Raw genomic sequence first — 24,118 nt, forward strand, 5'->3', positions numbered from 1 at the left:
GTTAAGCTTCAGGGTCTCCCTCTTGAGTTTTAGGTGGAAGATATTTTCAAGGCATTGCCAATACTTTCGGAGAACTCCTCTCTTTAGATTCGATGACGATTTTAAGGAGGAGACTGAACTATGTCTGATTTTGTGTTGGGGTTTCCCATGGGGTGGATCTTTCAGAATCCATTGTGCTAAAATCAAAACTAGGTGTTTGGGACCAAAGGATAGAGTATGAATCAATCCCCTTCGCTTGCTTCCATTGCTAGAAAGAGAGCCATTGGGAAAAGCAATGCCTATCTCTGAAAGGAAAAGCTAAAAAGACTGCAAAGAAGAGTAAGAAAATTTTGGTTAAGAAAGACCTATCTAAAGATATGGTGGCTACAGCTAAGGGGCCTGCTCCTCCAAAGGACCAAACCCAAAAGGATAGTTTCTCTGTGACTGGAATGGAAGGTGCCCCCCATTTTGATCTTTCAGCACGGAAAGATGTTTCTAAGGAGGCTAGAAAGATTATCGACCTGACAAAGACTATTGGGGAGAATATTGGTTTGGATTTCCCCTCAAAGGAGCTTAATAAGGACTCACCACTGATGGTGAATATGGGGACTTCCCCTTCTCAGGTTCCCTTGGTTATCCCTGAGATTGTTTGTTTGAAGAGGAATCAGGAAGCTTCAGATAGCATTTCTATGGAGAATCAAATTTCTATTTCTTCAGCTCAGGTTCCTGTGTTGAAGAATAATTCCTTTATTAATGGATTCATTGAGGATATTCTCACTATCTCTCATGTTGAGGAAGTAGTTTTGGAAAAGGATAATTCTGAGGCCAATTGGACAATAGTTGAAATTTTTTCTAAGGGTAGGAAGATTTTTTTTTATAAAAAAGATGAGGATACTGCCCTAGTGAATAACAATAAGAAGGGTTCCAAAGTTGATTCGAAACCTATTAAGGGTAAGTTTGGTCAGTCTAAGAAAGGTGGAGCCATTGTCAAGAATGGTGATGTTGGGTCTTCTCCTTCTCCTGTTGGTAGATGTTCAAATCAAATCTTAAGAACACTGGAGGCTATTAAGAACATTACAGATGGTAGTCAAAGAACTATCCTTGATTCCAAACATTTTGTTAAATTATGAAGATCATTTCATGGAATATAAGAGGGTTAAATAATCCTCACAAATAGGATGTTTTAAGAAACATGACTAGGGATAATAGACCTGACATTTTTGTTATCCAGGAAACTAAGATGCTAAAGGAGAAGGTGGAAGGTCTTTCTATTTTTAAGGGGGGAAAGATTGTTGGCAGTGATTCTGATGGAGCTTCTGGAGGCTTGGCTGTATTTTGGATTAATAAATGGATTTAGGGGGATCTAATCTATCATAGTAGAAATATGATGAATGTGTGTTTTCTTAATACAAAAGACAACTTTGGTTGGGTTCTGACTAATGTTTACGCCCCCAATACCAAATGGGGAAGGAAGGCTTTGTGGGAAGAAATTTCTTATCAAACAAAGTTTTTTGCTAAGGATAAGTGGTTGGTGATTGGAGATTTTAATACCCCCTTAAAGGATTCTAAAAAATGGGGAGGTAATCAGAGCAATCTGGATAATAGATTAGATCTTATGCATTTTATTGACTCTCATATGCTTCATGACATTGAGTTACATGGGATTGAGTACACTGGACGAATAGGAGAATAGGCAAGGATCTTATTTAGGTTAGACTGGATCAAGCTCTTATTAGCAATGAGTGGATTTTGAATTATAAATGTTCCCTCAGTGCCCAGGTTAGGGTTGGGTCAGATCACTATCCTATTTTCTTCTCTGCTGACCAATGCATCTTCAAGAAGAATTTCCCCTTCAGATTTGAAAAAATGTAGACCCTACATCCTACTTTGGAGAGTCTCATTCAAGAGTGGTGGAACATTAATGTTGAGGGTACTGCTTTATTTAGAGTGGCAGCTAAATTGAAAAATGTTAAGAAAAACATCAAAATCTAGAATAAAACCACCTTTGGTAACATTTTTGAGAACAAAAACAAGATTGTGGAGGAACTCAAAGACATTCAAGACAAGATTCAAGCTGATGGTTATGAGTTGGTTTCTAGGGAAGAGGAGAGTGATAAGTTGGTTGAACTTCATGATATTATTACTAAGGAGGAAATGTTTTGGAGACAGCGATCCCGAAAGGTTTTTCTTAAAGAAGGTGACAGGAATACCAAGTTCTTTCATATGACTACCCTCAAGCATAGGATGGCTAATAGAATTTCCAAAATTAAGATGGATGATGGAATGACTTATAATGAAGATGTTATTAAAAAGGAGGCCATGTTGTTCTTTTCTAGCTTGCTGCAATGTGACCCTGTCCTCAATGCTAAGAAGCAGAATTTGTTCCTGGACTGTATTCCTTTGTGCATCTCTAAAGCCCAAAATTATTTTCTTTTGTCCATACCTTCTATGGAAGAGATTTCGAAAGCTATTTTCTCTTTTGAAGGCGATAAGGCCCCAAGTCCTGATGGGTTTCCTCTCCTATTTTTTCATAAATTCTAGCATATTATTGGTTTTGATGTTTGTAATGGGGTTAAGGAATTTTTTGGCTCAAGAAACCTCCTTAGAGAGCTTAATGGTACTTTTATTGCTCTTATTCCTAAGAAGCCGGGTGCTAATTGTCTGGATCAGTTTAGGCCTATCTGTTTATGTAATTCTTTTTATAAGATCATCTCCAAAGTTTTGACTCTTAAATTCTCTCTATTCTTTCGGTTATTATTTATAGACAACAAATTTTTTTTGTTCTGAGCAGATAGATTTTGGATTCCATTATATCCGTTCATGAAAACATTCATTCTCTTGTGGTTTCTAAGAAGGAAGGGTTTCTTCTTAAGCTTGACCTTTCTAAAGCATATGATAGAGTTGATTGGAACTTCCTTCTAAGGTGGTTGGAAGCTTTTGGCTTTAATAAGAGATTCATGGATCTTATTTTTATGTTAATTTCTTTGGCTTCCTTCTCTGTGCTTGTTAATGGCTCCCCTTCCCCCCTTTTTAAGGCTTCTAGGGGCCTTAGACAGGGAGACCCTATTTCCCCTATTCTTTTTATTATCTTGGCTGAGTGCTTGGGAAGATATGTTAATAATATGGTTGTCAAAGGAGACTTTGTGGGTCTTAGTCCGTCTTCCTCACCTCTAGTTTGCTTGCATCAGAAATTTGTGGATGATTCTATTGTCATGGGGGAGGCCTCAGTGCATAATGCAAGGAATATTAAGAGGGCTTTGACTGACTATGGAGATGCTACTGGCCAGATCATTAATTGGAACAAAAGTGTGATTTACTTTATCAATGTAAGTGAAGCTAGACAATTAAATATTAAAAGGATTATTGGGTGTGAGAGTGGTTCTTTGCCAGGTACTTATATGGGGTTACCTATGGGTTTATCCCCTCCTAACAGCTTTTGGAATTCTTTGATTGATAAGATTCATGTCAAACTCACTGGCTGGAAGGGTTCTCTCCTTAGTCAGGCTGGTAAGGTGATTATTTTGAAATCTATTCTTCAAAGTGCTCCACTTTATGCCTTGAGTGTCTTTAAGATTCTGAGAAAGTTTTCTCTTTCTATTGAGAAAATTTAGAAGACCTTTTTGTGGACTAGTATGGAGTCTAAAAAGAGACTCCCTCTTATTGCTTGGGAGAATGTTTGTATTCCTAAGGGGAAAGGTGGGCTTGGGCTACGAAGGATTTCTACTATGAATGAACTTTTCATGGCTAAACTTCTTTGGAGATGGCATAAGGAAGAGGGGAAATGGAGGAACATTTGGGTGGATAAATACAAGTCAGATAACTTTGATTTTCAACATTTCCTTTTCTTTGATGCTGATCAAGGGGGATCTCAGATATGGAAGAATGCTAAAAAATATAAACATATATTAAGGAAAGGAGTTAAATGGAAGGTTGGTAATGGATTGAAAGTCCTTTTTTGGGAAGACATTTGGATTTTGGATCACCCCCTTTGTGATGAACCTATACGGAATGGGTTTATGGTGCAGTGCAAGAATCAGTTTGGTACTTTGGCTAGTGATTATTGGAATAATGAAATGTGGGTCAATCTTCTTAGGGTGGACCTGAATCTAGTGGAGCTTGCTAAATGTCTGAATGCTTGTTGTTTGAATCATGAAGAGGATGTTATGATTTGGAAAGATGATCCTACTAGAGAATACTCCATTTAATTTGCCTACACAAATTCTTTTGAGGATCATGATGCACCTTGCTGGGCTACGGCTTGGGTGAAAGGTATGACCCCTAAAGTTAATATTTTTTTTCTGGATTCTTTTGCAAAACAAAAATTTAACTCTTGACAATCTTAAGAAGAGGGGGCTTTTCATTGTCAATCGATGTGTCCTCTGCAAAAATGATGGGGAGTTAGTGGACCATATTATGCTCCACTGCTCCTTTACTAAGTAGGTTTGGGATTTTATTTGGAGTTTGATGAACATGGACTGGGTTTCCCATGCTACCATTCAGCTGTTCTTTTCTTCTTGGAGAGCTCCTTCCAAGAATACTTAAATTATTAAATTGTGGGAACTTATTCTTCCTTATCTTTTCTGGGGTATATGGAAGGAACGTAATGACAGAATCTTTAGAGGGGTGGAATCCAATCCTACTCAGGTTTTCCATAAAATCAAGGTCCTTTTGCATGAAAATATCAAAAATTGTGGTAAGGGGCAGCTACCTTTTAATGAATGGGATGCTGGGGTGATGAATAACTGGAATATCAAGAACATGATTTTGAATACTAGAGATCCCAACCCTAGGGAAAGTGCTAGATGGGACTGCCCTCTGACTAATTGGTTCAAAATTAACTTTGACAGGGCCTCAAAAGGGAACTCGGGCATTGCTGGTTGTGGAGTGATGATTAGAAATTCTAACGGGGAATTTGTTGGTGGTATGGCAATACCTTTGGGTCATCAAACCAATCATGTTGCTGAAGGCTCTGCTACACTTTATGGTCTTATTTATGCTAAAGATCTAAACTTGAAGAACATTTGGATTGAAGGTGATTCCCTCAATATTATAAACTTCTTAAATAAAATTTATCCACCTTGATGGACCATTAGTAATATTATGTCTAAGGCCAGTTATATTATTAACTCCTTTCAAAATTGCATTATATCCCATAATTATAGGGAAGCTAATGGTTTAGCCAGTTGGGCTTCGAACATGGCATGTTGTAATGATCAAAAAATCATATGGGATTTATATGACTCTTTACCTATTGATGGTCGCGAGCATGTTAAGCAAGATAGATGGAAATCCCACCAAAAATCCTTTAATTATGATGTTGTTAGAGAATTATGATTTTAACTCCTTTGGAGTAAGGTGGGCAATTATTTTGAGAAATGTGGGTAGATTGAACAATTTATGGGTTGCCTCTTTCTATCCATGCTTAGGTAGTGGTATTCACAGAGTTTTTGGGGGCTTTAAGTGCGTGCAAACCAATGCTTTTGTTGCAGAGATCATGGGAGGTAAGAGGAAATGGGTCGAACCACCTAGCTGCGTGGATTGGAAGAAGAAAACTGAGGTGTGGGATATCCTTAGGCGTGGCAATTTGATTGGTTACATGGAGAGACTTAAAGGGAACAACCCAGCTATTACGCACCAGTTTGTGAAATCTTGGAAGGATGGTTCTGTTATGGTAAGGAACCAGAGGCTGGAGGTTACGAAAGAAATCATTGCGAAAGCTACAGGTTTGGAGTTGGATGGGATGAATTTCTACAGGATAAGGAAGATCTCAGATAAGGCGATTGATGACTTTGTCGAGATCGAACAAGAAAGAAATTGACTGGTTAAAATATGTACTTCTTATTTTAACCTGGCTTCTGTATCTCATCCGTGGTGGTTTGTGTTCTTTGTTATTATGGAATATCTGACTTTGGATGGTAGATATACAAAAATGTATGGTTACCATTTTGTGTTGGAAAATCATTTTCATCATGACATTAGGGTTAATTTTCCTTCATACCTATTGCAATCTCTGTCCAATTCTACCCTAGCTATTCAGCGTGACTCGACTGGTGAACATGTTTGTCATGAAGGATTAATGGTTTTGATTATGAATGTGCTGAAATCTAAAAAAATCTTGAAACCTAGAAATTTTAAAGGGGAAGATCAAGATACTAAAGGAAGTATTCAGGAAAAGGGCTATGACTCTGAGACACAAGATGAGGTGGAAGGAGGTCTAGTTAGTCCTAAAAGAGGTTCGGGTGGTAGCACCAAAAAGAAAAAATAGAGTGTTGAGAAGGATGATTCTGATCAAGAGAGGGAAAGTGATTTTGTTGATGAAATTGTTAGAGAACATGCAAAAAATAGGGGATGTAGCAAAGGGAAGGGCAAAGGTCATATTGATGAGAGGGCTTCTCCTTTGTCAGATGATGAGCCCCTTGCTAATTGTTTAGAAAGAAAAAGAAAGTCTTTACGACGACAGGAAAACAAAAATGTGAAAACAAGGATTGAGGCTTCCAACTTTACTGATGATGGTGAACATGGGTCCAAATCTGACGGAGGTGATTGTGTTGGTGGTGGAATTGGGCCCTCTAAAGGCTTATTTGGTAACCTTGGTTCTATATAGAAGGACATTGACATTCTTAAACATAAAATTGTGCTGTTGAACAAAGAAATGGAGCATCTTAGCAAGACAACCAAAGGGGAAAGAACTTTAGTTCAGCATATCGACAAGCTCTCCAAGGTTATAGGTAATGTAGAAGAAGTGAAAAATTTGATGCATAAGATTCCTATGTTGGAAGCCAAGTAGAAGGTGATGGACAAGGACATTAGCAGTATCCAGTGTAAGGTGTCTAAATTTGAAACTAGGCTAGGTAAGATGGATAGACAACTCAGAGAATTAGGGGATAACATGACCAGATTCCTGAAAGAGAATGAGGCAGATAAAGGTTAGGTTTCTCCCTCGGGGGCAGACTCTCAAGGTCCTAGCAAGCATACTCGGGCCAATTCAAAGAAGGTGGAGGAAACCACTAAGAAGGACGAGGTGAATGCTACTGCTAAGACTATGCATTCTCTGGTGGACCAGGCTGTGCATCTGATTAATACTCCTTAGCTGGTTGGTTGCTATTCCTTTGCTAGTCGTTTGTTGTCTTTTCCAGCAATTTTGTAAGTGACCTCTTTTTATTTTTGAGGTTTGTTTCATGTTGTTTGTTTGTTCTCTTTTCATGATACTTTCTTAATACTTTGCTGATGTAAAGTTTTTGGTCCTTTAAAACTTGTTTTTACATAATCAAAACCATAATTCTAACTATAATTCTAACACTGTGATTCTATAGTATATATATGGTAAGATATAGTTTAATATAGAGAGAGACATAATGAGATATAGAGATAGTGGGAATGAAGAGATATGGAGAGAAATATAAAATTTCATAAATAGTTAGAGATAGACAAGTCGAAATAGACATATGGAGAGATAAAAGGGAAGAGACAATAAATATTAAGAGAAAGAGAGAGAGAGAGAGGTTAAAGAGGGGAATAAACCTATAAATGGGAGGAATATATGAGTAAGAAGAGATTGGGGGAGATGTAGACATGGAAACAATGAGAGACCTAAGGAGAGACAAGATACATATGAACAGAGATGAGATACGTATAAATAGGAAAAGAGGTAAGATGGGGGTTCAAGGAGGAATGGGAAGATAAGGGATATGTGGTGAGAGAGAGAGAGAGAGAGAGAGAGAGAGAGAGAGAGAGAGAGAGAGAGAGAGAGAGAGAGAGAGAGAGAGAGAGAGAGAGAGAGAGAGAGAGAGAGAGAGAGAGAGAGAGAGAGAGAGAGCCTCAACCTTGTGTACTTAAACCTTGCACCATCAACCATAATCCTAAATCCTATATAGAGTGGGAGAGGGAGAGATATATAGGTGACAAGAGAGAAGAAGAGGATAAGGGTAGATTGAGGGAGAGGTAAGTTTAGATGAAGAGATATAACTAGATGAGGGGTTGATAGAGAGACAAGAAGCCTATAAGGAGATAAAGCTATAGGAGAGGTAGATAAGGAAGGAAAAGGGTGAGATATATGGAGCAGGATAGAGAGAAGTGGGTAATTAGTTATCATTACATATTTGGAGGGGGGGACAAGGAGAAATAGGAGGGTGAGAGAGGGAGAGATAGAGAGGATGGGAGAAAATAATAATAGAAAGTGACATAATAATCAAGAAAATAAGAGAAAATGATAGATTAACAAAGAGTGGGGGAGGTGGAAAGGTATAGTAGTTAGTAGGAAGGGGAAGATGAGAAATAGATAAGTTTCATACTACAAACTCCCTCTTTAGGTAATAAATATACACCCTAAAAAAACTACATTTCTCATTTTACTTCTTGTGGGGAGAGGGAAAAAGGTGGGGGAGAGAGGGGGGAAGAGAGAGGAGGAAGAGAAAGGGAGAACGGATTTAAGATTAAGGGATTAGGTTTGAAGGATTATGGGTTGAGAGAGAGAGAGATGAATCTCCCTTTACCCCTCTTAACTCCCTCCTGTCTCCCTGCTCTTCCTCTCTTTGACATATCCCTTCACCTTCTTTCTTTCTCTTTCCCCTTCTTATAACCCTCTCTATCTCCCATCCCCCTCTCCATTTCTCCCCTCAACCTTTCCCCCTCTCTCTTTCTTGCTCTCTCTATTTCCTTCATCTCTTTCCTCCTCTCTCTTTTTGCTTCTCTCCTCTCTCCATGTTTCCACCTATCCTTTCCCCTCTCCTATTCCCCATCTCTTCCCTCTCTCTCACTCTTTTCATCTCTTCCCATATCCCTCTCTCCCTCTATCTCCTTTCTCCCTCCCTTTCCCCCAGTTTCTCCCTCTTTCCATTCTCCTTTTGTTATTCCCTCTCCCCATTTCTCTCCCTATTAAAACCTAAATTTTATGCCCAAAACCCAAAACACTATAACCATAAAATCTAATCCCTACTCTAGTACCTAAACCTTGCAACCTTAATTGCTATGCCAAAACTTCATATTTATAATGGAAACTTATCAAGATACACATACCTCTTTTACCTAAAGAGGGAGGGAGATTGTGCTATTAAATACATGATTTGAGATAGCAACAATGAATAATAAGTCTTGTGAACAAATATAATGGCTTGTAAGGATAAATGGAAAAGTACTAATTTATATCAAATCATGGATCAAATTTGAAGCTAATGAATATAGGATTATTATAGATATCTTAAATAAGTTTAGAAAAATATTAGGTATTTGTTAATTTTTAAAATGATCATTCTATTTTATTTATAAATTATTTAATAATTACTTTATATTATTTATACTATTTACTTTAATTTATTATTTTTATAAGATTATAGAGCTTACCATCAATTATATGAAAAGTGTTAAAGCTAAAGTTTTAACATTTATATTAAAAAGTTACAAGTAAAATTAAACTTAATAAATAAAATTAAATCAAACTCATTACAAAAAATATCAATTATAAATTTATTTATTTATGTAACTCAATTCATATATGATAATAATTAATATTATTTTTTAAAGCTTTTATTTATTTATATATTTTAAAAATTTAAATAACACATTATTATAATAAAATAATTATTAACATTAATTATGATAAAAATTTGAAAAAACTAAAAATTTAATTGTTATTAGAAAATTCTAAAAACTTTTTTACAAAATGGCAAGCGAAGTTTAAAAAGCTTCTTGTGACGTGACTAGGTGGGATAATTATAAACATAGTAAAAAATTTTGTCATACAATGGAGCCCACGACAATCTTCGCTACCTTTCACTTCCTTTATGAAAGTTCCGTTAAGGCATATTGATGTATAACATAGGTGCTATGCATGTATATTTCAGTATGGGCAACATGTTATTTTCGTCTCCCATGTCACTTTTTGCGTCAGGATAGATAGCGCCTTCATTTATACTCACTAATATTGTTTTAATCAATGACAAGCAATGTAAACATCTTGTGTTTCTTATTTATATCATTTTTACTACTATACTTGAGTTGGTTTTGTTTATTATTTGATTATGTTGCATATATTCCTCAATACACTAATCAGAAATTTGAACCTTGTTTAAACATATAAGGCTTAATATATTATTTTTGATAATAAAATAAGCAAAACAACAAAATATTAGTTACAATAAGTTAAAATTAACCATCAACAACAATGTCAATAACAAAACAACTAGTTACCACATCAAGAGTGTAGAAAATACATGCAATGTAGGGAAGATATCCTCCTTCGATAAACAATAATCCATGCATTATTTTCCTTAGGATAACCGTCATAATGGGGAGCAAGTGGGCAAGGCTTCTTTGTCATTGTAAGCACAAGGAGGAAGTGTTGATGAGGTTGCACATTATCTACCAAGACTAATACATGAATAATGGTTCACAAGGCCACTCAAGTAGTACGAGATGTAAGATCCATGGGCATGAGGAGGAAAAATATCATCTTGGTAGGAGTCATAATTAGATTGTGAAGAGTCATCTAAGGAATAATCAAAAGCTAAGATAGGTGATCACCATTAGTGTCCTTCCACTATCGCTTTTATAATGCAAGAGAACAAAGTGTATCCAAGTGACCAACAGAAAAGCATTAACAAAATCAAAAGGAGAGACCCTTGAACCCATGGCCTTCCTCCAACCATGAGAAGTACATCACTAGAAGAGGAATGGAGATGTCTATATCAACCAAAATGCTTGAAAAGGTATAAAGACTCATGGAGGAAGTGGTGTAATGATTGTTTGAGAATTAGTCAATAGAGTTACAAATAGCCTCAAAATAAGAATTCTCATAAAAATGAAGTGATTGATTAAGAAGATGAACCCACACATGATGCTTGTTTAAGTAGTTCAGTAAGAGGGTTAAAGGAGACTATCTAAGGTTTGGTCAAGAGAGAGCGAACACCCCAAACACACAAATTGCTCAATTACAAATCATGATCAACAAAATAAATAAAATAATTAACACAAGGTAAAAACTCAATGTTACTTGAAACTAAGAATTTTCAAGAATTCATCACCCATTGATGAAGATCTAATAGGGAAGGCCAATGATAAACAAGTCTACACACTAGCTCATAACATTGATAGAATTCCATATTATCCATCACATCATGACCACAAACCAAAATTTTTCTCACTTGGAGGAAGGAAAACACCAAAGTTAGTAACATGAATAAAGTTGGACCCTCAAAAATAGCAAGAGGCTTTTGGGGGAGACCCAAAACACCCATAATACCAAAAATTCCTAGGAACATATCTATTAGAAGAATGCATAGTGAGAACATGTGTCAAAGCATCACTAGAAGGCCCAACAAGCACAAATGACACTATAGTAGAGATCCACACACCACAAAAAATATCTATACCAAACCTCAAGACATGCACCCTAACAACAATTGCAAAGTCATCTGCACTAACATCAAAACCCATTCCACCAGTAGTAATTGCTATAACTAGATCCACTCAAACAAAAGAAATTGTAGATAAACTAATTGTAGTGAAATGGGAGGTTTGAGTAGTACAAAGGGACAACAATGACATTTCACAAATTTCATTTATGAGATTTTAATATTTTGTTTTTGATTATTAAAGCAACCTAGTAGGGGCTTACCCTTACACCACCACAATCCAAGGGTTGTCCATAATGACTATCTACAAGCTCAAGAAATACCATTAAGAGCACACTAGTGAACATGATCAAGAAATACCGTTAAGAGAAAATTAGCAAGGAAAATTCTAATTTGCTTCAGGAATGGGTAGATAACTTAGCCACTACTTTGGGATGAGAATAGGAGTATGTGGAGTGATTTTTCTTTGTTTCCATAAAATGACACTTTTAGTAGGGTCCCCACCATAGGGGAAGACAAAAATTTTCTCTCAAGGGAGAATCAACAACAAGAACAAAGTGGTGAGAATTCTATGTCTTAACAACCAAGAGTTGATGTAGACTAGGAACAACAATGGTTAGAGAAAGGCCTATGTGACCAAAGGGGATTGCATAAAAAAGAGTCAAGGTTGAATCCACTAGGTCAAAGGAGACTATCTTAGTAAACCAATATAAAATCTAATGGCCTCATAGATTAATTTTCCCAAAAACATAGGGGGAGATTGGGAAAATGAACTTATATTGGACATAGACTGAGTGGTTCAATAAGAGGGCTAAATGAGAATGTCTAAGATTTATTGAAGAAAGTAAATCCCCAAAATGCACAAATTTCTCAATATTAAATCATGTTCATTAGAAAAAGAAAAAGAATCAGTAAAAAACCCTTTAGCACATGAGTTAAACACCTAATGATGTAGATCAGGAAGAGAGCGTCTAAAGTCAACAACTCTACAAACCAACTTACATAGTTGATAAAATCCCACATTATCCAAAGATGGCTTGGTACATGTCATGGGTCTCCATTTCTCCTTTGAATGGTTAACAAGAAAAAAATTTGCACCATAGGCAAAAGGGCAGCCATCAACAAGAGGATTTTGGGGCACAACTAGAATACTAGGCCATTGTGAAGTGTGTCAATAATGCACAACTCAACCAGAGACCCTACCAACATCAAAAGATCGAGTGCCCAAATCATCAAAACCAACATGTGCATAGGAAAAATTAGTAATAAAAATCTTCATTGCACTAAACACACTATAGGTAGACACATGGGCAAAAGAGGTTGTAGAAGCAACACCACCCAATGACAAATCTTCTGCACCTAGTAGATCCTGAGAAGAAGTAGATTGAAAAGCACTTGGTGTAGAATCAACCATTAGAGAGGAAGAAAATGTAAATATGGAAGTAGGAATTTTGAAAATTAATTTAACTTAAGCACCTTCAATATTTGTTGCAATAGAGAAAAAATATATTTTTAATTAAGCAACCAACATATGCTTAATTGTTTATAATATGAATCTAAAATATAAATAACACCTTTGCCTCTATTGGGCATTCTTGTCAGTATGAATTTTGATGGTATTCCTATGGAGGAGTATCCCAACAATGTTGGAGACACTATTCAGAGGTTGTGTGTTGCATTCATGACATAGTTTTTCATTGATGTTAACATACTAGTTATTCTGTGAAGATTGACAGAGCAACAAATAGAGTTTGGCTTTGCGAAGTTTGAGGATTGAAGATCAACTTATGCATACATGGGATTATGTTATAGAGTATGTTTAGATGCTATAGTTAAGAGTACACATGGAATATAAAGATTGGACATAGTTATGAAGGATTTGCTGAAGGCAACTTTTAGACATCGTTTCTAGAAAGAAGGTATTGCTATTTGGATTGTATCTCCTAATAGAGATAGAATTTGGTTGAGAAAGCTTAGATAGAGGTTGAAGATGCATTGAAGATGCATTGGTTAATCATGTATAATCTGATGATCAACAAGTAGAAATTAATGAAGATTGTGAGCCAATAAATTGCTTGTAATTATGAAAAGATGTAATATTATAATGTAACATGTAATGTAATATCTTAAGTTGGTACTATATTATTATTGTAAATTGGGAAAGCCTCAAGGTTGACTGAATAATTTGTTTTAGGACTTGGTATAAAGGAAAGATGTTTTTCTTGGTTATAATCATCAGTGAGATCACTTGTATGTGATGTGAACATGAGATAGTTATCCAATGTGGATTATATGATGTGATGTATTGTGCGAGCTTACATGCAAATAACTTTTGGATTAGTGAATTAATTGTTGTAATTGAGGCACAACAAACTTACAAGGAACTGTATTTGTAAAGAGAAGTTGTTTGATGTACACTTGTATTATTTAGTGAGGATATTATTGAAGCTATTTGGATAGTGGGTCCTTTTGTCTTCATTTCAACTCCTAATAGGGTTGGCACAAATCCTAATAGGGACTCAAACTTTTCTAATAAGGACTCATTGTACAAATGTATTTCATTGAATCCTAACAGGGTCCATCCTTTCACAAGGAACTTTATATTAGTACATCATCTTGTGGTGGGTACCATCCCCATTGAGGGTTTCCCTCTAATCAAGGGTTTCCCTAGTTAACATATTTGGTGTTATTGTGTATGGTTGTCTTTCTATGGTTATCACATCTACTATTTACATGTTTCAGAGTTAAAGAAAATATTGAGAGTTATTTAAATTGCATAATTGATTGACCCCCACCCCTCTCAGTAATCTTGGACTTTACTTTCTAACAGTTCCAACCATACAAGGAAGAAGAATTACAAGTTAAAAGTGGATGTTCCAAGAATACAAGAAGACAGATTCAAAATTAGGCAAGGCAAATTATGGTATCTATTAAAATAAACATGATAAATTATGTAAGGAAATAGTTTCTATTATAAATTATGTAAAACATAGTATCCACTATAAAATTATAAAATAATAGTTATAAAATTATTGGAAAAAATAATTAAAAAACTAACATAATATGAATTATCTAGTATGTAGATATGATTAAATGTGATAAATTAGGGAGTTTATTTCATTAAATATATTTTGCATGCCAATAAAAGTAGTGACTACTAGATTCTTCATGTTTGACTATTAGAGAAGCCTAATGAGGGGATTGACCCTTACAAACTATAGCATATCGATAGAGGTACTGGCTAGCTGTACTTGGTACAAAGGCTAAAAACTCTTTACCACAATGAGAAAAGTGTTGATAAAGTCATATAATTTTAGTAAAATCTTGGAACATAAGAAAAAGTTGAGGAATGGTCCACACAATGGGAGGGGGATACCCTAGTAGTAGGAGGGGTATCACCTAGAATTATAGTAGGTGTCATTTCATCAACATCATCCCTTGAGGATTCCTTGGGAGATGAGACAAGGAGAATAAAAAACATGAAAAACCAAGTGATACTCATTTTTATTCTTCCACCAAGTACAACACCTTTTCAACATAGAAGAGAATAGTTTACAACCTTATGCTCAATAGACAAATATAGTCAATAATGGAAGGGAATACATTCATAATCTAGTGCTTGAGTCCATGGTATCTCTCCAACCATGAGCTCAACATTCTATTGGAAGCACTATGGAGATATCCATTTCCATCAAAATGCGATGAAAGTAGAGTGACTGAATATGGCCTTGGAGAAATGACCAATATAATTTCTAATGGTTTTGAAGAAAGAAAACTCCCAAAAATGGAGTGGAGGGTTGGGGAGGAGAACCCACATTGAGTGCTTTAGTAAGAGGCATGAGGGAGACTATCTAGGGTTTGGAAGAAAGAGAGTGATTCTGCAAAAACCACAACTTGTTCAACACCAAATCTCAATCTTCAAAAGAATAAAATGAAGCATTAAAAACCCTTTATCACAAGGGAAATATTAGTATTACTAGAAATTATGGGTTTCTAATAACTAGTTACCCTACAATGTAGATTTGAAAGAGAGGTACAAAAACCAATAAATCTACAAACCATCCCATCATGTTGGTACAAATATACATTATCCACTTCATCTGGGCCACACATCACCATAGGGGAGGCCTTGGGATAGACATCAGGTCAAGGTTTTCACTTTGGGAGAAAAATAATAGTAGATTTGAATGCACAAGCATAGTTCCATTCACCAATAGATTCTTTACATTTTAAATTAAATTAAAATTTGATTTTTTGAATTCCAAGATAACTTAAGTTATACATAATATCTATAAGATTGATAAGAGAGGGATACCAAGCTTGAAAGCAATAATTAAGCTATCAGGGGCATTTTGACCATAATTGGAAAATCCAAGATATACTTTTGCAAGTAAATTAGGTTCATATATATTGGTTGTTGTTGGAAATTATATAATTATTTGATGAGTTTAATCCCAAAATTCTAATTGCATGCAATAGTACATTTCTAATTTATACATGCATCCTCTATTAATACATTACCAATGAGTGCTTGTAGAATAATCTCATTTTTTATTATACCTTGACCTTGAATGCAAATTATATATTGATATTGGACAATACCATAATATAGCTTATGTATATCAAGGTGTTCTAATATGTCAACAAGTCTATATGGGATATGTTTTACACTAAAAGAAGTAAGGATTCATTCATACAGAAGAGAGAAATACAAAACATGAGGAGTACCTAGGATAATCCACTGCAAAAATCTATCCCTATCCACTAGATGATCTAACATATGAGACAAATCAAGAGATATTTGTACGTTATCTATTTTATTATAATCCTACATTTGATTTGAAGCTCATTTGGAAAAAAAATCTGTAATACCTTTTCACTACCAAGGAAAGTGTGTAAAAGTAATAGATTCCAAATATCTACACAACTAGATAATTTTTCTGATTACCAAAGCTAGATTCCAAGTAACATCTACAAGTTGATTCCCATTTAATTGAGTAATCACCACCCTAGAATCAAATTCACAAACAACCCTTCACTAACCAAGAGCACAACAATGCTTAGTAACATTCAAAATTTTAAGATCCTCCATTAAATTATTCATATTAAAGCCCTTACATAGAATAAATAAATTGAATATCACCAGAACTATCTCGATCAACTCTAATACCAACATGCCCAGGATTTCATCAAAATGAACCATCAATGTTAAATTTGAAAACTCGATGAGGAGAGTTTGATCAAGGAACCTCTTTATTTATTATTTGTAAAGGATGTCTACATCTACTACTTTTCACTTGGCCACCATACAATAGATTACCTCCTTGAAGAGGAAAATTAAGATGATTGCAAATAATATCTCCAAGATCCACCCCTTTAGTCAATTCACATTTATCCAAAATAATCTCATGAATTTTCAACCACAAGTATACATAAACCATCCAAACATCTTGAAAAATCCTCTTATTCCTCTCTAAACAAACATAAAAAATGATAAAAGAAGGATCGATAGGCTAGACAACCTAAAGAAAAGAGGTATTAGTAGGAGTTTTATCCCAATGAGCTCAGAGATCACAAAGATGATATATGCGAGTAAGCTTGATCCAAACACTCCACTAAAAGTGCTAGATTACCTTATCAAAGAGACATTAAAAGAAAAGATGAGATAATATTCTTCACTATCACAACTCAAGACACACATAAAGGGCCATGGAATCCCCTCTTTCACAAATTATCCTAGGAAACTCATAACTTTTGAACAACCAACCACATAAAAAAAATGCATTCGGGCCAAGAAAAAATATTACAAATTTAATTTCACCATGAAAACTCCATACCTTGAAACAACTATATATTAAGCTTCAAGTATCCTAAAAAAGAAAAAATAGTTACAAGGGGAATCATTGATCTAGGCTAGAACATCCAATCCTACCAAAGAGTTGTAATCTTGAGAAGCAAGAATCTAAGTCAGATCAATCTGATCCCTCTCTATGCCACTAAGTGGACATTCCTAAGAGTCATTCCATCAATAATGAATAACCAAGCCTAAATTCTATGAAGTATTATAATGAAAAACCTTATCCCACCCAGATGTTTTAAAACAACCAGAAAGGGGTTGTAGATGAGAATACATGGAAAGTAGGGGGGGTTTCCGTCACAAGAATCTATCCAAAAAATTAGCTTCTAAGCTCCTATTTCAAATCCAAAAAAGGCCCCTCATAACCAATTGAGTCCTTATTTCAGAATGTGCCAAACTATAGAGCCCCTAACCTCCAAAGGATAGCGAGAAATATCTATATAGTCAACATATGGAAAATACTTATACATGATAATGTGGGCCCAAATATTATTTTTATAGGTACACCAACACCAATAAAATTTAGCTACAAGAGCTTGCCCACTCAAGATAGTGTAACTAAGACTAAGACCCCCCTCCTTCTTTGGCTAACACATAGGTCCCACTTAATTAAGATCTACTTAAAATCCTAGAAAATGCCACTCCAAAGCAACTAGCATGAGAGGACATTAAATTCCTTAAGAAAATAGGTAGGGGCCACCTAAAATAGACTTCTAAAAATAGGAAGAGCTTGAATAAATGATTGAATAAGAGTTACCTAGGTAGAAATAGAAAACCACTTATGAGTCTAGTTGTTTACTTTTCAACATAAATTATCAAGAAAGTTCTACTAGAATAGCGTAGATTGTCTACCAAGACTAAGATGAATGCCCAAATAAAGTATGGGAAGAGACTTGGTTTGAAACCTAAAGATATTAAAAATCCTCCTTTGGATAGAATCTAGAGTACTGGAAAAAAATATTGAGGATCTATGCTCATTGAGTTTATAAGTCGAAGTAGCTAAATAAATGTCTAATGACCTCTTGAAGGACTCATCTTCATGTAGATGAACAAACCTTATAACAACAATATCATTGATAAACTAGAGATGTGAAAGCTTAGGAAATCCATTACCTCAAATCCAACCATGAATCAAGTCTTGGGAAATCATGTTCTTTTGAGATCAAATTGAGAAGCAAAGATTTGAGCCTCTCAACAATGAGCTTATTAATAATTTTTGTAGACAAAATTTTCTAAAAACAATAGGCTGAAAATATTCATTTGATTAGCTCCTCCTTTTTCAAGGAATAAGAAAAATGAAAGTAGAGTTCAAGGCTTTCAACATCATTTTATTTCCATAAGATCAAAAAACCACTTCTAGTGAATCCAAACTAACAATATCCTAGAATCCCTGAAAGAAATCTATAGGAAACCCATTGGAGATTGAAAATTTACCGTTATGCATCCCAAAAGAACCTTCTCCAATGCAAACATATATATTATATGCATGAGGGAATCATTCATCACATTGGAAGCTAGAGATGGAATATAAGAAATGATCATATTTTCCTCATTCCAACAAGAGGCGAGTCATTATTAAAGAGAGTAGAATAGTATAGGGTACCCTTACAATATAAAGCTTATAAATATATTTGATGAATTCCTTTTCAATTCACCAAATAGGATATATAATTTTGATTCTTACGAGATTGTAATGACTTATGAAAAAAAAACTACTCCTATCCCCCTTATAAAGCCAATCTCCCCTTTCCTCCTTTTTCCAAAAAATCTCGTCCCTAAGTTCCTATTCCTCCAATTTCCTGACAACCTAGGATTCTAATTTTCCCAAATCCTCTAAAAAGTGAAGATCCCACATTTTAGAGTGATAATATCCAAGTATGCATTTACTTTCTTGTTCATAGCATAAAGGTTACGAAAGAAAGATCTATTCCATTTACTAAGTTTCCATTTAATATATTAAATTTTCTTGATGAATGAATATATAGTAGTGTCGTAGGTAGGGTCACCATATACCCACCACTAGATAATTAATTCATGAAGGGAATAATCTTGAAGCCACATCAAGTGACACTTAAAAAGAGGATCTTTTAGAATTGCAACCCAAATAGATCAAAATTTAATAGGCCAATGATAAGAAGCTGTTGTTATGTGGAGCCTAATCAGGCTCAAATGTTAATGTTTCTCCACTTTATCCAGCATGGTTTCTCCTTAAATTTTTCTATGGGGGTTATGGGGTAGCACCCCCCATTCTCTAGGGGTCTAGGGGCAACACCCCTTGATGGGTTCTTAGACAAGACCCCTTGAGGGGTCCTAGGGCATTGCCCCTTGTTGGGTCTTAGGGTCAGTAGCTCCAGACGCACTCCTTGTCATGAGACAAGGTGGTGTTGAGGGGCACTACCCCTGAAGCCAAAAATGAATTTACTATTGTAAAAGGCATTGAGAGTTTATTATTTCTATTGATTGGCTTATTCTAGCCCTAATTTTGAAAGTGACAAAAATCTTGTATAAAATGGCTTAGGATTACATATTTCATAATGTATGATGAGATTGTAGCTTCTTGAAATGGTATTGAGTTGTAAGGTATTACAAATTGTAATTAGGTTGTAATTATTGGATAATAAGAATGTTGGACTCGTTGTTGGTGGATGTAGCCCAGGGATTGGGTGAACCACATTAAATCCTTGTGTCTTGTGTTCTCTTCTATGTAGTTTATTATTATTTTATATTCGTTATATTTATATGTGATTTATATTTCTATCTCTCTAATCCTTAAAAATCCTCTTCAAATAATAATTTCATAAGTAGTACTTAGGCTACCCCCACCCCAAAAAGAAGAAACAAAAAATCTATATAATTGTTCAATGATATCATCTATTCTAGCCCTTCTATTATTCCAAGTAAAAATCCCATTTGTGTACTTGATATAAATTAAATCTTAGAGGTCCATATTGTTAGAATATTCAAATGTGAAGAATGCTTCTGAGAGGGGCAGGGGTGGGGGTGGCGTTTGGGGGGGGGGGTGGGGGAAGGTGGTGAATCAGAAGTATTACACTTTATCCATTAAATTTTTTAACTGAAAGTATATTACATGCATGTAAACATATGAATGCATCAACAACACATAACACTAGATTCTGGTAACCTAAAAACCCTCTAGGAATGAGAAGGTAAAATTGGGGTGGGGATGATACCCACAAAATCACTACAACAATAATTGTTTTGACCACTTCTGATGGTCTGCCCTATGAAAGGCCTGCCATGTTAAAGGCTTTACACTATATCAATAGTGACCTGGTTAAAGGATTTACAAACACTTTTCATTAAGTGTCACCCTGTTAAAGGATTTATAACCTAGCTGTTGAGCTAACCTATCAACATAGGATTTCCTTTCTAATACAATTGATAGAGAGTATTAGGTATAATAAACCTGATAGCTTATAATCCTTGATTGCTAAATTCGGGCACTTGATCTGCTCTCTCTGATCTTGATTCTCTGAGATCTAATACATGTTCCTATCCCTTGCTTTGTTTTGATCAACAGAATATCTAATTACTATTCTTTTCCTCTAAGTCTTTTCACTCTTCACTCTGAATTTCAGTATAGCTTACCATATACTTCTCTTTTCATCATTTTCAAAATGATATTTCATCTTCCTTATAAAGAATTTTGAAGACTTAAGGTTAGTTATGGATCTACAATCCATATTGAATCTTTATTTCCCACTCATTCCTTGCACTTTCATTATTGGTTGCATGCCTTCTCCATTTTTCTTATTGGCTACATGTAGATTGCATACAAAAGATTCGATCTTATCACTTAGATCCTTCAAGATTCATCATATGTCGGCCATAAAAATGGTTTACATCTAAGTTTGTGCATTTCCAAACTCATATGCACATTTTGTATTACTCGACACTTTCCAATTCCTAATGCTTGACACATATAAGAAACTAGCTCACTTGGCTCTTGTAGTGATTCTATCTTGCTCGACATCATCTATGACTCGACACCTAAATATTACTTGGCACTTGTATCATGCTTGGCACTTGTAGTCACTTGGCACTTGATCTTCACTCGACACCTAAATATTGCTTAGCACCTGAAGATCATTCGACACCTGTTGGAATTTTGACTCAACATACATAGTGTACTCAACTTCAATGTAGAAGGTGGTTAAGTGTGTTGACACTCAAATGTAAAAACCATTATGAGACTAACAATCTCCCCCTTTGACATGAGTGTCAAAAACACTTAACTGAGCATTATTTGTCTGACCTTATAGGTACATCATTCATTCAGTTTAGTGTATGCATAAAATCTCAAAAAACTTGTTCAAATTTTTTGCAAGGAATAATATACCTTAAAATTCTTATAACTCCCCCTGAGCTGATTGTGCCATTCATTCCTGTAACCAAAATTTTTATAAATCTGATACTCTTTAGCTATTTCTATACTCTATACCTGTGTTATACAATGTATCTCCCCCTTTGTTATATCTCCCTTATTATATCTCCCTCTTTTTTTTTATCTCCCCCTTTTTGACACAAATGTCAAAGGGTACTAAGGGTTAAGATCATATTTTTCCAAAAATGCACTATTTACCTCCATAATCATCTTGAGAGCTGCATCCCAATTATGCAAAGAAATTTCCAATGATTTGTGCTAGATGTTAGTCTCTGTAGCAAAGTTAACAAGTCCATCTAAAGTAGAAAGATTAGGATCTTTCTTGAGAATAGTTTTAGCATAGGCATGTTCTTTATGGAGTACTTCCAAATGTGGGGTAATGGAAGATTGGAGCTATATCAGTTTGGCCTTGATGGTGGCCTATTCTGCTATCAGTACAGCTACTTCTTTCTGGGTGTGAAGCATTTGATTAAAGTGATTCTCACTTTGAGCTGGATCTTTTGGTAGCTGCATGCTTGAAATCTTTAGATTTCTCTCCATGCTCATTATTCTTTGGCTTGTCTCTTGTGTGAAGTATGAAAAGTCACACAAATTTTTGTACAATGAGAATATATTCTCAAGTACCTTTTTCGCTTTGTCAATCATCTTTGCCAATTCAACCTGGGAACGTGCAATTTCAATAGATATTTTCTCCTTTACTTTCCCTTGGAATTTCCTTTCAAACCATTCCATAAGTTTTACATTAGTTTCTTGGTCTTCATTTGTCACCTAGTCAACAATATCTGACAATTGTTCCATTATATGCTTTGTCTCATCTAGTGACTACAAACTGAAGGCATCCATAAAGATGTCCTTAATCTCATATAATGTTTGCTCTTGTTTATATTCCTTCATGAGTATCTCTTGCCTCTTTCTTCTATTCAATGCTTCCTGCACCTCAGTGATTTGATCAATGCTTATTTTTTTGAAGTCATAACTAGGTATGACTATCTCCTCATCTAATTCAAGGTCTCCATAGTGAAGCACCCTTGCAAATTTTGTAGTACTTGATCCTGGTGCTGACATTTGCAGTGGCATTGCATCATTGCTTGGCTATTTTGAAGGAGTTCTCAAGGCAGGCAAATTTATCAATGTTTGTATTGCCTCTTGCTCTTTAGGGGTTTTCTCTACTTCCTTCTCCTTCTATTTACTACCTTGTTCAATTATAGACATGTGAGGAAGTGCACCTTGTGTTTGTGCTGTAGGATCAGATGTAACAATCTGTCCTGTTTGTTCCATTTCTTTGTCTCCTGCTGCACTCGAATTCTGTACTATGTTGTCAACTATTCCTGAAGAAACAACTATTTGCATTTGAAGTTGACTAATATTAGTTGTAGAGATGATGGAAGGTGGTTCTTGTGGATTTACCTTATCTCTAATTGTGGCAGCTACAACCTTTTGTAATTCATCCACACTGACCAATACTAGATTTGTACATAATTTTTCTTGCTGTGTGGATTGTTCAAGGATTCTTTTGGGATCCTTTGTAGTTAAAGGATTGATGTTCTGAGCAGAAGTGTTAGGAACATCCTTTATAGTTATAGTGTCTGCAGGTGTGATGGTTACATGAGGATGGCTAGAAGGTGGTAATTGTGTGTCTTGCACACTCTGGTCTTTTTGCTGCTCCTGCTCAGCTATTGCCGTTTCATCTTATTTTTGTGTCTCCTCCTCCTCACCTTTTTCTTTCTCCTCTCCATCTTTCTTTTCTTCTTCCTTCTTCTCTTCTTCTCCTTTTTCTACATTCTTTTCTTCTTTCTCCTCTTTCTCACTAGGCTCTGCCTTATCTTCATGTTCAGTGTTTTGTCCCTCAAGGGGATCTTCTTCTCCGTCCTTGACAGTAGTCAAACCATATATTAACTTCCATATTTTTGTTGACTTACTGACAACATCTTCAATCTTGTTTTGTAAGATACTAAAGGTTCTATACTTTGGTGTGAAATTTCCACTATATTTCTTATTAGCCTTTGTTATTTGACCTCTTGCTAGGTCAGGCATCACCTGTGCTAAGGTAGATTCTCTTATCTCCTTTTCAATTTTCAGAAAATAATGCCATTTGTTTTCAATTATCTCATATAATTCTCTAGGCATGGTATTGTCTAGCTCTAGAGGTGTATACTTGAATTCAACCATCATGGCATATATTGATTCCTCTATTTTGTTTCGCTCTTCTTTACTTAGCTTGTTGAAATGAATGCTTTTCAAATCAGTAAAATCTACATTCTAAATATTGTCAAAAATTTTATCTATGGCTGAATTGGGAGGATGACTTACCACTCTGAATTGGATGATATCTTCTGACACTGTTCTCTCCTCCTCGTCAAAATTTGGTTTTGCTACATATTTTCTTCTTTTCCTCTACTCTTCACTAGTCTATTCAATGGCCTTCTTCTTCTCTTTGATTTGTTCCTTGGCCTTTTGTGAAGATGCCCTTGTGGTAGCCCTTGTGAGTGGTATCTGTGGCTTGGCTTGAGTTGGCTTAGCACCCTTCTT

This window comes from Cupressus sempervirens, chromosome 6 (genome assembly GCF_028749045.1).
Source record: "Cupressus sempervirens isolate cs-2001-9-10 chromosome 6, ASM2874904v1, whole genome shotgun sequence".
NCBI classification, from domain to species: domain Eukaryota; kingdom Viridiplantae; phylum Streptophyta; class Pinopsida; order Cupressales; family Cupressaceae; genus Cupressus; species Cupressus sempervirens.